Below are 11046 nucleotides of genomic sequence, written 5' to 3' on the forward strand. Positions count from 1 at the left end.
GGAATATTATGTTTGCCCTTAAATTGTCGATGATGGAGTTAAAATTGCACATGTGTAAATGTGATGTCAAACGTAAATTTTGCTCCCCCTCAAGTCAGATCCTGGCTCTGCTACTGCTTGCAACGAATGCCTCTAGGATGCATAAAGCTACTTCAACCAAAATATGGTGGAATATTATGTCTGCCCTTAAATTTGTCGATGATGGAGTTAAAACTGCACGTGTAAATGTGATGTCAAATGTAAATTTTGCCCCCACTCAAGTTAGATCCTGGCTCCGTTACTGCTTGCAACGAATGCCTCTAGGACGCATAAAGCTACTTCAACCAAAATATGGTGGAATATTATGTATGCCCTTAAATTTGTCGATGATGGAGTTAAAATTGCATAAGCTCATTTATGCTATACTGGTAGTAAGCTCATTATGCTATACTCGTACGACACTTCTATTTCTTATACAACATTCACATGCTTCTCAATTTTAACATAACAAAACTAAATTGTACATCTTTTACTAAATAAATTAAAGAGTAATGTTAGAATAAGTTCTTTTTAGTTTCTTCCTTTTGCACCTTTAATTTTAACAGTGCTCGATAAATTTGAGTTATAGATGTGTAAAATATAAAAGTAGAAAATATTTGGAACTTGTTTTTCTTTGTTGTTAAGTTTTAAATTGTTTTTCAATATATATAGTTAATTGAGATTCAAAATATAATATTCATTATAGTACTTAAAGAAATAACTAAACATGGGAGATTTGATTAAAAACTAATGGTATTACTTGAAAGAATAAGAAGAGATACAGGTTGTGGCTACTCTAACAAATAATGCTTGATTCTAACAAATACACATTGGCTTTGCTCTCCAGGAAATGGCTTATTCTTAAGCAATTGAAGTTTTGTCTTAATATGGTTACTCCTTGTGTTTTTATTTTAAGGTTAATTTCTTAAGGCTGCTCAGTCAGACTCAAAGGTATTTACTATTTAGTAGCTTTCAAAAGTCTGATCTACTCGTTGTTAGTTAGAAAATAAAGAATGTGTGTTTAGTCTGGTGTCTGGACTAGATATGCTTGCAATTCTAAATTTGCTGATTGTTTGTATCTCCTTGTGGAAATTTCTCCCAGCTTGAACACCTGACATTCTACCTCATCAAACTCTGCTTAGTTGTATATGAAGCTCTAACGTTTAAGCCCTCGTTACTATGTACATCATCTCTCTATGTTGCAAAATGCACCCTGCACCTGTCCCCAGCTTGGACCCCTCTGCTTTGCAAACAAGAATGCTATGAAGAGTCCCAACTCAGGTACTTTTCAAGATTCAGTACCTTTTTTACTTTTCACTTTCCTTAGAATCTCAAATATGTTTATTTGATTGCTGCAGAGATTACGCAAAGATGATCTTAGGATTCCATAAAGCTGCTGGAAAAGGACAGTTGAGAGTCTCATATGAGAAGTACATGAGGCCTGATCTCAGTGTTGCTGCAGCAATAAAACCTTTAGATAGGCTTCCTCTTTGATTTGACTTGTGTGGATAGCTTCTCTCTGTAATTAGATCATCAAAACCTAATGATGCTGGAAAAAATGCAGGTAATATTTTCAGTTCTATTTGAATCTTTTGCATGACATACGGCTTTTTATCACTTCTGCACATCTTAAAAAGCATTTTTGTTCCCAAAGTTAATCTTGGACATTCTCCAAATTATTTCTTGGAAGCTCCTTGATTTGCCAGCTGATGCTGCCCAGTGTTCATGCTAAAATTGGTGTTGATTTTTTATTAAGCAGTTTACATATCAAGTATTGGTCAGATTTGGGAGGTGGATTAGAATACAAGTCCCACTAAGGATACAACTATTTTCACACCCAAATTCACAACACGTGCTAGCATTTTCACACCCAAATTCACAACACGTATTAGCAAAATGGTAAGGCAGCAATAACTATCATATATTGCAAAATTTAGACTGCATTTTTCGGAAAGTGTTCCTTCAATAAAAAAGTACTTTTAGTGGACTAGATTTGATTGAGACCAAGTTTGTGTAAACAATGCGTGTAGCTTTTAAAATGTTTACGGAATACCTGTTTTTAATATTATGAAATGGACTTTTTTTTTAAAGAAGGATATGAAATGGACATTTGAACAAGCTATTTAGACTTCATTTTAATAATGGAATCTAATTTTAAACTTTGTGGCCTCAAAAGAATCAATCAAACCAAAAGTTGTCAACATGATGAAGCTAGGAAATTTCCAATGGCCTAATTAGGCCAGTTGACATCCCAGCCCTAGGGTGTTACATGCATTGGGATGTGCAACATTGTTGTTTGCTCTATGCCTATTCTTCCAAGCTCTATAGAAAAAGAGAACAGTTGTTCCAAAGAGAACTCTAGCTGTAAGAACTTTGATCCAAACATAAATCTCTACCTTGGTACACGAGAGGAAAAATGGTATCCATTAATATCACAAAGTTATTAAAAAATAATCAATAAAAATCAATAAAAGCTACAAACCCCTTCTGAGGAGGAGGAAGAGATTGCAAATTTTTTTCCATAAAGGGATGATTGAACTCTTAGGGTTTTGCTGGTTTTCTAGCTACTTGACAAACACTCTTTCCCTAACAGCTTATTTATACCAGTAGAGTAGGGCTCATAGCCTCCTAGATTAAATGTTGGAACAATTTTATTGGTTGTCAAACTCAAGATTGTCAAACTCAAAATTTACGAGACTCGTAAGTTTTGAATTAACGAAGTGGGGTAGGGCATGTCATAATTTACGTGTCTCTTGGAGAATTAGATTTCTTGCCATCAGTGAAATGTTCTCTCATCATAGATCAATAAATGAAAGAGAGATTCTGTTTTTACTTGAACAATAGAATAAAAATAATATTAAAAGCAATACCTTAAAATATTAATCTGAGTATATTAAAATTATAAAACAATGCAGCTTAAGTCTAAACAACTTCATCTTAAGGAACCTGACATTTAACTAACTAAACAGCTTGTCGTTTTGATGGCAAATAGTTTGGTTTTGCTGTGCCATCCTCGACCCAAGTTTGGCCCATTGAATCACTAGCCGGCCCACTAACTGGATTCTACAAAGAAAAAGAACCGGCCTAGTGGACTACATGCCGACCCTTTTGGGCCTAAAACGACGAGTTTTCACTAAAATGGCTTGCAAGTTCTTATTTTAATAAGTCTGATTTGTACGATTCAAAAGCTCTTTTTTATTTTTATTTATATAATTATATATATTATATTTTTATTTTTTAATGAGAATTCAAATAATATCAAAACCATAATTATACTAGTGGGTTCCAAGCTAACTCGATTGGTAAACTTTCTTGTCACTTAATTGACAAAGCCTCCTATTATTGAATAAGAGATTTATAGTTTGAGTCTCACTTATAAAAAAAATTAATGAGCATTTTATCTTGATGATAAAAATCAATCATCGTATGATCAACAACAAAATGGTCTAAATTTTTTTTAAAATCCAAATCACTGTAAAGCTCATAAACAAACCCAATTAATGCCTAACAAAGCCCAAAGGTTCTCCATGACACAACATGAAAACAATGGGCTAGAAAACACAGAATTGTAAAACCACTGCACATTCTCAAGGTGACCATTAAGCATACTCTGACGGAAGCTGAACAACAATTTGGGTCATGGATGAGGGCTGCAACACCAAATCTAGCTAGGAAATCGGTGGTTAGGGAGGCTGGTTTTGATGAGAATGATAGTGGAATAGAGGATAGGGGGCAGGACAAGGAAGATGTGCGATAGGGCAGTGGTACTAATCATGAATTTATGGCTTTTTCTCAAGACACAGACAACCCAATTTCTGAGGAACAAGCAGTGATTCGGGATGATATTGAAGTGGAGGGGACGGGGTCTAAGGAAAGTCTCAATACGCAAGAAGTGGAGGGTGAGCGTGATGAATTGTTGCGGACTGATCCAACTCTAGTTGGAGTGAATACCGGGGGGACTGGCTCTAATGACAAAGAACCTTCACAGCTGGACTTTGACTCTCAATTACAGGAAATTGACAAGGAAATGGTGAGATTTATTTCAAATGAGGGTGGGTCTAAGGGAGGTGAAGAAAGAGGAAATACTAATATGGGTGGGTACCTAACCCGGTCTGGTACAGAAGAAGTAATAGGTGTTTCAGTGCTAGTGCAGAAGGGTACATCCAAAGAAGGGAAAAGACTGACTAAAAGTGGATACACACGGTCAATTATTAGAAACTAGACGAAAGGAAAAGGTGGTATCTCCTCTTGTAGCTCTAAGGATGGCAGGAGGGAGACTTCTCTAAAAAGAAATTTTCAAGACCTAGAAGGGGAGGGTAAGGAGTCAGATTGTAACAAAAAGCAAAGGGGGGTGGATTTTAATGATTTAACGGTGGAGGGTGGGAACCAGCCCCACCGACAGCAATGAATCTGTTAGCTTGGAACTACCGGGTGCTTGGGAACCGCCGTGCAGTTGATGAGCTTGGGGATATCATCCAAGCAAAAGATCCCGGGATTGTGTTTTTGTCTGAAACATGGTCCTCTAAGGAACACATGGAGTACATTAAATTGAAGCTAAACTTTGATGGTCTATTTACAGTAACAAATGAAGCTAGGGGTGGTGGGTTGGCTCTGATGTGGAAAAATAGTAGCGATGTTTGGGTTGATAGTTTTTCTTCCTATCATATAGACGCTATTATTAAGGGGGGGTACGGAGGAGGCGTGGAGATTAATAGGTTTCTATGGAGAGCCGGATACGAGTATCCGAAAGGAAGGTTGGAATATGCTGCGTATGTTGGGGTTAAAGCCAAAACTCCCATGGTGTTGTTTCAGAGATTTTAATGAATTATTACAAGTGGAAGATAAACAGGGGGGTGCACCTCGAGCTCATAATCTCATGCAGGCTTTTAGAGATGTTCTTGATTTTTGTGGGTTCGTGGATTTAGGCTTTTCAGGCCCGGACTTTACCTGGCATGGGCGCCGTAGGGGGGAGTTGATATGGGAGAGGTTGGATCGAGGGGTTGCCAACTATGAATGGCTTGCTCGTTTCCCCGCAGGAAGGATTAGGCACTTGAATAGTTTTACTTCGGACCATCGCCCCGTTCTTTTATCTTTGAATCCAAATGGGGAGCATCAAAGATGGCATCGAAAGCCTTTCCGCTTCGAGGCTATGTGGTTGACTAATCCAGAGTGTAATGGTATTATTTCAAGAGCTTGGGCTGTTGATCAGGAGGGCACACCCATGCACGTGGTTTCAAAAAAGTTAAAAAAATGTAAGAAGATGCTTACGGTGTGGAACCGCGACCACTTTGGTAACGTTAAAAAAAAAAAAAAAAAAAACCTAAAGGAGCGGCTTTGGAGGGCTGAAGCAGATTCAGTTAGATCTGGGGATATGGATTTGGTGGATCGGCTGAAGAAGGAACTCAATGATCTATGTGCTCAAGAGGAGAGAATGTGGCAATAGCGGTCTCGAGTTCAGTGGCTTCAAAGTGGTGATCAGAATACAAAATTCTTCCATGGGGTCTCAACCCAACGGAAGAGAAGGAACTTTATAAAGGGGCTGCGTGATGAGAATGGTATTTGGCAGGAAAATGAGGAGGTGGTCTCAGGTTTGTTGATAGAGTACTATGCCAATTTGTTTACTACTTCCAATCCTCATAACCTTGAACGGATTTTGGATGGGGTTCAACCGGTGGTGATTGAAGAGATGAGGGCTACCTTGGCTAGGCCTTTCACAGTGGAAGAGGTGGAATGTGCTATTAAGGATATGGCTCCGTTAAAGGCCCCTGGTCCGGATGGGATGCCACCCGTATTCTACCAAACGTATTGGACTAATATTGACGATTGTCTTTTGTTTTGCAGAGCCTCATTGAATGAGTGTGAAAAAAATTCAAGAGCTGTTGGGTTTCTATGAAGAAGCTTCAGGTCAAATGATTAACAAGAGTAAAACTACTCTCTTTTTTAGTAAGAATACTGATGCTTATACTATGGAGTCTATAAAGATGTCTCTGTGTGTCCCTACCATTCAGCACTACGAGAAGTATTTGAGGCTGCCCTCCTTTGTTGGAAGAGGGAAAAAAGCATGCTTTACACAAATAAAGGAGCGGATTTGGGCAAAAATGCAAGGGTGGAAAGAGAAGCTGCTGTCTCAGGCTGGAAAAAAAGTTATGATAAAAGCAGTTGTCCAATCTATACCTACCTACTCTATGAGTGTCTTTAGATTACCTGTGGGTTTATGCAAAGACATTGAAGCAATGATCCGGAAGTTTTGGTGGGGGCAAGGAGAGACAAAAAAATCCATTGGGTGAAATGGAGTGATCTTTGTTCGTCTAAGTCTGTGGGTGGAATGGGTTTTAGAGATTTGCAGAACTTTAACAATGCTCTTCTTGTGAAGCAGGTTTGGCGACTAATACATCATAAAGAGTCTTTACTGTATAAGGTCTTTAGCACAAAATATTTCCTTGACAGTAGCATTTTGGAAGCGCCGGTCCATCCACGATGTTCTTTTGCTTGGAAGAGTATTTTACAAGCGAGGGATGTCATCAATAAAGGGGCGGTGTGGAGAGTGGGGGATAGGGAATCTATCAAAATTTAGGAGCATAAATGGTTGCCAGAGCTCCCAAACAGCAAGGTGGTCTCTCCAAGACTTGATATAGAGGTTAATCTTGTAAAGGATCTGTTTGAGGCAGGTAGTAGGGTATGGGATCTAGGCTTGGTGTAGCGATTGTTTCTGCCTTGGGAGGCTGATCTGATATGCAGAATTCCAATGGGTGAGGAGTTCGTTGATGACTTGCTGACCTGACCTCTCACTCCTACTGGGGATTATAGCGTACGGAGTGCCTACCGTATGTTGGAATCTTCTGTTAGAAGTGTCATTCCGGGGTCATCTTCAGTGGATGGGCAGAGCAAGGTTTGGAAGAAAATATGGAAGATCAAAACCCCGAATCGGGTCCGACATTTCATTTGGAGAGCTGCTCGTGACTCTTTACCTACCAAACAAAACCTCCGACTTCGCCATGTGCCTGTGGAAGCTGTCTGTCCTACTTGTGATGAGCACTTGTAGTCCGTCCTTCATTGTTTGTGGTTGTGCGAGCATGCCCAGGTAGTATGGAAGTCTAATTTTATTTTTTCTTAGTTGTATAGGAAGCAGTATAGAAGTTTTTTGATTTATTGGAGGAAATTCTGGACAAGGCTTCGGGATTTTAGATTGCTCTGTTCTCGACGATCTCTTGGTTTTTGTGGCAGAGGCGAAACAGGTTGAGGGAGAATCAACCCACTTGGCCGCTACTGGAGCTGGATGAGAAGGCTGTCACTTTGGTTCGGGAATTCCTGGACCTGTACAAACCAGTTGTTTTGCCGAGAGGTCCTAGGGCCCAGGTGGGCTGGTCTTATCCTCCAGTGGGTGCCTTCAAGGTGCACTATGACGCTGCCTGGTTTGAGAATCTGGGTAGTGCAGGCATTGGAGTGGCAATTAGAGATTTAGATGGGGAGATGATTGCGACTTTATCTCAGAAAATTCCGCTTCCTTTTTCTGTGGAAATGGCAGAAGCTTTGGCTGCTCATCGTGCTCTGCTTTTTGCGCAAGAACTAAGCCTCTCTAAAGTGGTGATGGAAGGTGATTGCCTCCGAGTGGTTTTGGCTCTGAATTCCTCAGTTTGCTGCAACACGTTATATGGGAATGTGGTTGAGGAAACCCGTCGTCAAGCTGGTTTGTTTCATTTTTGTAGTTTCTCTCATGTGCGGTGGGGTGGGAATAAGTTAGCCCACGCCCTCGCTAGAAGAGCAGTTTCATCTGCAGGTTTAGATGTTTGGGTAGAAGATCTACCCTCTGAGTTGGAGAGTGTATTCCAATCTGATTATCTTAATTTATAAGAGCTTACCTTTTTATCAAAAAAAAAAAAAAAAACTTGATAAATTTGATAGCGCTAAAAAAGCTTGGACTTCTGTAAGTTTGTACGTGACAAAGTGCAACATTAGTCAATGAAATAAAGCTACAAGGGTCTAAGCTTAAAAAGCTTGGACTTCTGTTTTCTCCCAAGAAAAAAAAAAAAAAGCTTGGACTTCTGTCAGTAGTCAGTATTGATGGGAGTGAAAAAATAAAGGAATTGAAAACTCTTGGGTTAAGAATAAAAATGAAATAATAAAAAATATTATTCATAGAAATTTACTTTTACACTAATATTAACTAATATTTTTTATAAATATTTTATTAGGAAAAAATGGAGTTGGGTATAAAAAATGCATGCCAAACTTTAACTTAAAGTAAGGAAAAAAAAAGAAAAAGAAAAAAATATCATTGTGTAAAAACTGGGGGAAGAAGAGAGGAGGAGAGAATGTAAATTACCATCACCTCCTCTCTTTTATTTTTTTGGGAGATTTAAAAATATATATATTTGTGGGGGTAAAATGATCAAAACACGCATTTGGGCCTTGAGCTTGGTTTGGTGGTGTGAGCCTATCCGAGCAGAGTCTTTGAGGCCCACAAGCTAGCTCTTGCTAGAAAGGTTGATGCGGTTGTCCTAGGAGAGGCATCTCCTAGGCTAAGTCAAGTAAAGATTGTATGACACGTCATGATGTTTGGGGAGAGAATTTTGGAAGGTTTGATGGGTAAAGATGTGTTCCACACTGTTATAGAGAGGAAGAATGTATGAGAAATATCAAGGAAAAAGACTGCTATCACCGTATTAAAGACCCTGCACCTACCTCTCTGGCTGCATTAATGAGAAAATTACATCTGAACAGTACAAATCAGCCTTACAGCTGTTATTTGAGGATTTCCAGAGGGCAGTGGAGAGAAAAAGATCTGGATCATTGATTTGATCCATACGAAAGAAGGGAGGAGATATAAAAGGAAGAGAAAGGCATTATAGAAGGGGGATCGGAGAAAAAAGAGAAGAAGAGATAGAGAAAGCACTGTACACATTATCTTCAGTTTTAATCTTTTTTTTAAAGAAAGAAAGGCAATATAAGTGATCCTCGGCTTATGTCCGAGGAGAATTTCCGTTATTTTCATCCATTGATTGCGTAGGTAGTGGCGATCTAGTCCACCTATCCGTTGTCCAATATCCATAAAACCTAGGTTTCAAGCCCACGCTTTACAAATTTCATTGTATAAGGCTTTTTGGGCCTGAGCCCATCACTTGGTTGGGTCTGGGTACAAATTGTGCACTTACAATTGGCGCCGTCTGTGGAAAATCTTGTGTTTAAGGAATTGGAACACTATGGTAGGCTCAGATGTGCATCATGTAGAGTCTCAGGGGTTTCAGCGTGAGGATCAATTCCAACGTCTTGAATGTGAGAGGGATAGAGAGGGTAGTGTACATACAGTGCACCCCGGTGGGAGTCATTCGCGGAGTGGAAGTAGAGTCCCCCGTGAGGATGATGCGAAGGCCATGCAGAAGGACATTGATCACCTTAAGAAAAAGTTGAGCCGTGCGAGACGGAGGCGGACACCATCTCTTTTTGATCCTTCTTCTGAGGGCTCTTAAGGTAGTAGTTTCAGGCCGAGGTCCAAGATTCCTCCTAGGGAAACTTTCTCGTACGAGAAAGACGATCTTCCTGGTCGTAGGAATAAGAAGTCTTCCTCTAGGGGCTTGGGAAACGATGCTATAAGCAGGGCCTTGCACAAGATCTCCAAGTCACCTTTCTCACACAGGATCGAGAAGGGAAAGCTTCCACGACGGTTCACTCAGCCCACGTTCACCATCTATAATGGCAGAATGGACCCAGTGGAGCACGTGAGTCATTTCAATCAGAGGATGGCGGTACACTCTAAGAATGAAACCTTAATGTGCAAAGTCTTCCCCTCTAGCTTGGGACCTGTTGCTATGAGATGGTTTAACGGCCTGAAGGTGGGTTCTATTGATTCCTTCATAGAGCTCACTAGGGCATATGGCTCTCAATTCATTACCTGCAGTAGAGACCTTGAAAATGTAATCTGATAGATACTGGGAGATGTTTAATGAAATCGATGGTAATTTTGATAAGGTGGCGATTAACACTTTCAAGGTAGGCCTTCCAACTGATCACGACTTAAGAAAATCTCTGACTAAAAAGCTTGTACGGAGTGTACGTAGGCTAATGGATCGTATTGACGAGTACAAACAGGTTGAAGAAGATCAGCAGCAAAGAAAGGGGAAAGGGAAGGTTATCCCTCAGGAAAGGAGGGATTTCAGGTCGGATAGATACAATAACAATAGGCCGATGAGAGATTTCGCTGGGCAATCGGGTTCAGCCACTCTTCAGGCAGTCAACACCGTATTCCGAGAACTGGTACATTAGTTGCTAGAGAAGATCTGGAAGGAACCATACTTCAAATGGCCTAACAAGATGGCTGGAGACCCTACGAAGCGGAATTAGAATCTCATTTGCCAATATCATCAGGACGTAGGTCATACCATTGAGAATTGTCGGACACTATAGAACCATTTGGAGCAGTTGGTTAGTGAAGGAAAGTTGAAGCAATTTTTGTATCAGCTTAATGGACAAGCATTCAGGTTCGATTAATCAGAGGAATAGCTCATCTCGGCCTCTCTTGGGAACGATTAATGTCATTTTTGCTGCTTTTGGCAGGACTGGCTCCTGCCTTACTAGGGTAATGTCTATGTCACATATTGTCGCCGAGGAGTTTGGCTCGAGGTCGAAGAGGATTAAAGGGGGCACTCCACTTATTTTGGGCTTTTTAGATGAAGACAAGGTTGGGACCATTCAACCGCATGACGATGCTCTGGTGGTTACTCTGAGGATTGGGGGCCAATCAGTAGCAAGACAATGCATATCGGCTACAATACTGCATCAGGCTGAACCAGAGTCCTCGGTCTCGGCTACGGAGGACTTATAGCAGTTAACGTCTCTGGTTGCACCTAGTGCGGTGACAGCAGAGGGGGCAACATGTGAAGAGTTAGAAAGATTTCTTATAGGCGATGATCCTGAAAAGTTCTTTATGGTTAGTGTTTGGCTACCACATCAAAAGAAGATGGAATTGGTTATGTTTTTGAAAAACAATATCGACGTATTTTCCTGGGATCCCTACGAGGCCCCTAAGGTTGA

The sequence above is a fragment of the Castanea sativa genome, chromosome 11 (genome assembly GCF_040712315.1).
Source record: "Castanea sativa cultivar Marrone di Chiusa Pesio chromosome 11, ASM4071231v1".
Classification (NCBI taxonomy): domain Eukaryota; kingdom Viridiplantae; phylum Streptophyta; class Magnoliopsida; order Fagales; family Fagaceae; genus Castanea; species Castanea sativa.